The 5000-nt window shown below is 37.7% G+C and overlaps 4 non-coding genes across 4 annotated transcripts; all 4 read right to left on the bottom strand.

The window, feature by feature from the left end:
• Positions 1 to 970: 970 nt before the first annotated feature.
• TRNAT-UGU (transfer RNA threonine (anticodon UGU)) lies at positions 971 to 1043 on the bottom strand. Its single transcript has one exon. It is a non-coding gene; the product is annotated as a tRNA-Thr (tRNA).
• Positions 1044 to 2066: 1023 nt separating this feature from the next.
• Positions 2067 to 2139, bottom strand: TRNAT-UGU (transfer RNA threonine (anticodon UGU)). Its single transcript has one exon. It is a non-coding gene; the product is annotated as a tRNA-Thr (tRNA).
• A 1023-nt stretch (positions 2140 to 3162) lies between these two features.
• On the bottom strand, positions 3163 to 3235 carry TRNAT-UGU (transfer RNA threonine (anticodon UGU)). The gene has a single exon. It is a non-coding gene; the product is annotated as a tRNA-Thr (tRNA).
• A 1023-nt stretch (positions 3236 to 4258) lies between these two features.
• TRNAT-UGU (transfer RNA threonine (anticodon UGU)) lies at positions 4259 to 4331 on the bottom strand. Its single transcript has one exon. It is a non-coding gene; the product is annotated as a tRNA-Thr (tRNA).
• Positions 4332 to 5000: the final 669 nt, after the last annotated feature.

Genomic DNA, 5000 nt, shown 5'->3' with positions numbered 1-5000 from the left:
CTACAGTAAAGCTCATGTTTTTGTTTGGCAGTTGAACTTTTTTTTCCTTTACAATGTCCGTGTTTATGATCTCCTTCATGTTTTTCATGATCCCATGATGATATGGTCCAGAAATTCTGGTACAATGTGTAGCTGTCTGTAATGGAATGGGAATATGTGACTATCATTCTTAAAGAGCTGAAAGAGAAATGTCAGCATAACACTGAAAAAAATATCTTACCATAAGGTTTCATATCTGAAAATTTCAATTTTCCGTTTCAATTGTCCCTAAACGAAAATGGAACTATTTAAAATGTACACTTGTATATCTTAAATTCTTCCACTTAATAGTATCTAATGCGATGTCGATTTCTTTACTGTCTTCTATTTGCGGACATTTAGTTAATACTTGTGGACATTTTGGAGGAGACTTATGGAAACTTGTGAACTGAGAAAAAGATCCTGGAAATAGCTACCCAAAGCAAGCAATGAGTTTCGATCATTTTTCCAGGACAGTTTAGAAAATGGAATATCCCAATGGATCTTATGGATTTCACCTCCTCATTCCAATGCACCACCTTTTATCACAAATGACCCGTTTTCATTTTACGAAACATCAGTACAGAGACAGACAGGTTTGCCAATTTCAGTTTGGTCGCTATCGCTATCTTTGCAGCCGCACATTGAAAATCTCTAACTCAGGTCTGTAATGCTGGACACACACGCAATAATAACACATCGTCATGACAGAATTATCGACATGGACACAAAAGATTCAATTTGACAAAGTCTTTTTCAGACATTCCCATGAAACCAAAAGCTGACTGACCAGATTGCACTGGATTTCCTCTGTCTCTGTCCAAGTTGACTGTCAATGTGTGACCGATTTGCAAATGGATCTTCTCGGTTAACGCTCAAGCAGAGCATTGCATGCATTGCAATACGGATCCTGCATCCTACATATTACCAGCTGCAACAATAAGGAAGCATTAGGCCCCAGTGAGATTTCAACTCACGACCCCTGGTTTACAAGACCAGTGCTCTAACCCCTGAGCTATGGAGCCATTGAAGCATTTGGTGTTGAACATTTTTTATGTCTGATTGATGGCAAAAAGTATTCTACAGTAAATCTCATGTTTTTGTTCGGCAGTAACTTTTTTTTTCTTTACAATATCCGTGTTTATGATCTCCTTCATGTTCTTCATGATCCCATGATGATATGGTCCAGAAATTCTGGTACAATGTGTAGCTGTCTGTAATGGAATGGGAATATGTGACTATCATTCTTAAAGAGCTGAAAGAGAAATGTCAGCATAACACTGAAAAAAATATCTTACCATAAGGTTTCATATCTGAAAATTTCAATTTTCCGTTTCAATTGTCCCTAAACGAAAATGGAACTATTTAAAATGTACACTTGTGTATCTTAAATTCTTCCACTTAATAGTATCTAATGCGATGTCGATTTCTTTACTGTCTTCTATTTGCGGACATTTAGTTAATACTTGTGGACATTTTGGAGGAGACTTATGGAAACTTGTGAACTGAGAAAAAGATCCTGGAAATAGCTACCCAAAGCAAGCAATGAGTTTCGATCATTTTTCCAGGACAGTTTAGAAAATGGAATATCCCAATGGATCTTATGGATTTCACCTCCTCATTCCAATGCACCACCTTTTATCACAAATGACCCGTTTTCATTTTACGAAACATCAGTACAGAGACAGACAGGTTTGCCAATTTCAGTTTGGTCGCTATCGCTATCTTTGCAGCCGCACATTGAAAATCTCTAACTCAGGTCTGTAATGCTGGACACACACGCAATAATAACACATCGTCATGACAGAATTATCGACATGGACACAAAAGATTCAATTTGACAAAGTCTTTTTCAGACATTCCCATGAAACCAAAAGCTGACTGACCAGATTGCACTGGATTTCCTCTGTCTCTGTCCAAGTTGACTGTCAATGTGTGACCGATTTGCAAATGGATCTTCTCGGTTAACGCTCAAGCAGAGCATTGCATGCATTGCAATACGGATCCTGCATCCTACATATTACCAGCTGCAACAATAAGGAAGCATTAGGCCCCAGTGAGATTTCAACTCACGACCCCTGGTTTACAAGACCAGTGCTCTAACCCCTGAGCTATGGAGCCATTGAAGCATTTGGTGTTGAACATTTTTTATGTCTGATTGATGGCAAAAAGTATTCTACAGTAAATCTCATGTTTTTGTTCGGCAGTAACTTTTTTTTTCTTTACAATATCCGTGTTTATGATCTCCTTCATGTTCTTCATGATCCCATGATGATATGGTCCAGAAATTCTGGTACAATGTGTAGCTGTCTGTAATGGAATGGGAATATGTGACTATCATTCTTAAAGAGCTGAAAGAGAAATGTCAGCATAACACTGAAAAAAATATCTTACCATAAGGTTTCATATCTGAAAATTTCAATTTTCCGTTTCAATTGTCCCTAAACGAAAATGGAACTATTTAAAATGTACACTTGTGTATCTTAAATTCTTCCACTTAATAGTATCTAATGCGATGTCGATTTCTTTACTGTCTTCTATTTGCGGACATTTAGTTAATACTTGTGGACATTTTGGAGGAGACTTATGGAAACTTGTGAACTGAGAAAAAGATCCTGGAAATAGCTACCCAAAGCAAGCAATGAGTTTCGATCATTTTTCCAGGACAGTTTAGAAAATGGAATATCCCAATGGATCTTATGGATTTCACCTCCTCATTCCAATGCACCACCTTTTATCACAAATGACCCGTTTTCATTTTACGAAACATCAGTACAGAGACAGACAGGTTTGCCAATTTCAGTTTGGTCGCTATCGCTATCTTTGCAGCCGCACATTGAAAATCTCTAACTCAGGTCTGTAATGCTGGACACACACGCAATAATAACACATCGTCATGACAGAATTATCGACATGGACACAAAAGATTCAATTTGACAAAGTCTTTTTCAGACATTCCCATGAAACCAAAAGCTGACTGACCAGATTGCACTGGATTTCCTCTGTCTCTGTCCAAGTTGACTGTCAATGTGTGACCGATTTGCAAATGGATCTTCTCGGTTAACGCTCAAGCAGAGCATTGCATGCATTGCAATACGGATCCTGCATCCTACATATTACCAGCTGCAACAATAAGGAAGCATTAGGCCCCAGTGAGATTTCAACTCACGACCCCTGGTTTACAAGACCAGTGCTCTAACCCCTGAGCTATGGAGCCATTGAAGCATTTGGTGTTGAACATTTTTTATGTCTGATTGATGGCAAAAAGTATTCTACAGTAAATCTCATGTTTTTGTTCGGCAGTAACTTTTTTTTTCTTTACAATATCCGTGTTTATGATCTCCTTCATGTTCTTCATGATCCCATGATGATATGGTCCAGAAATTCTGGTACAATGTGTAGCTGTCTGTAATGGAATGGGAATATGTGACTATCATTCTTAAAGAGCTGAAAGAGAAATGTCAGCATAACACTGAAAAAAATATCTTACCATAAGGTTTCATATCTGAAAATTTCAATTTTCCGTTTCAATTGTCCCTAAACGAAAATGGAACTATTTAAAATGTACACTTGTGTATCTTAAATTCTTCCACTTAATAGTATCTAATGCGATGTCGATTTCTTTACTGTCTTCTATTTGGGGACATTTAGTTAATACTTGTGGACATTTTGGAGGAGACTTATGGAAACTTGTGAACTAAGAAAAAGATCCTGGAAATAGCTACCCAAAGCAAGCAATGAGTTTCGATCATTTTTCCAGGACAGTTTAGAAAATGGAATATCCCAATGGATCTTATGGATTTCACCTCCTCATTCCAATGCACCACCTTTTATCACAAATGACCCGTTTTCATTTTACGAAACATCAGTACAGAGACAGACAGGTTTGCCAATTTCAGTTTGGTCGCTATCGCTATCTTTGCAGCCGCACATTGAAAATCTCTATCTCAGGTCTGTAATGCTGGACACACACGCAATAATAACACATCGTCATGACAGAATTATCGACATGGACACAAAAGATTCAATTTGACAAAGTCTTTTTCAGACATTCCCATGAAACCAAAAGCTGACTGACCAGATTGCACTGGATTTCCTCTGTGTCTGTCCAAGTTGACTGTCAATGTGTGACCGATTTGCAAATGGATCTTCTCGGTTAACGCTCAAGCAGAGCATTGCATGCATTGCAATACGGATCCTGCATCCTACATATTACCAGCTGCAACAATAAGGAAGCATTAGGCCCCAGTGAGATTTCAACTCATGACCCCTGGTTTACAAGACCAGTGCTCTAACCCCTGAGCTATGGAGCCATTGAAGCATTTGGTGTTGAACATTTTTTATGTCTGATTGATGGCAAAAAGTATTCTACAGTAAATCTCATGTTTTTGTTCGGCAGTAACTTTTTTTTTCTTTACAATATCCGTGTTTATGATCTCCTTCATGTTCTTCATGATCCCATGATGATATGGTCCAGAAATTCTGGTACAATGTGTAGCTGTCTGTAATGGAATGGGAATATGTGACTATCATTCTTAAAGAGCTGAAAGAGAAATGTCAGCATAACACTGAAAAAAATATCTTACCATAAGGTTTCATATCTGAAAATTTCAATTTTCCGTTTCAATTGTCCCTAAACGAAAATGGAACTATTTAAAATGTACACTTGTGTATCTTAAATTCTTCCACTTAATAGTATCTAATGCGATGTCGATTTCTTTACTGTCTTCTATTTGGGGACATTTAGGAAATACTTGTGGACATTTTGGAGGAGACTTATGGAAACTTGTGAACTGAGAAAAAGATCCTGGAAATAGCTACCCAAAGCAAGCAATGAGTTTCGGTCATTTTTCCAGGACAGTTTAGAAAATGGAATATCCCAATGGATCTTATGGATTTCACCTCCTCATTCCAATGCACCACCTTTTATCACAAATGGCCCGTTTTCATTTTACGAAACATCAGTACAGAGACAGACAGGT

Source organism: Mixophyes fleayi, chromosome 10, assembly GCF_038048845.1.
Source record: "Mixophyes fleayi isolate aMixFle1 chromosome 10, aMixFle1.hap1, whole genome shotgun sequence".
In the NCBI taxonomy this organism is placed as follows: Eukaryota; Metazoa; Chordata; class Amphibia; order Anura; family Limnodynastidae; genus Mixophyes; species Mixophyes fleayi.
The sequence above is the reverse complement of the archived record's forward strand: the minus strand, read 5'-3'. Positions and strand labels throughout refer to the sequence as shown.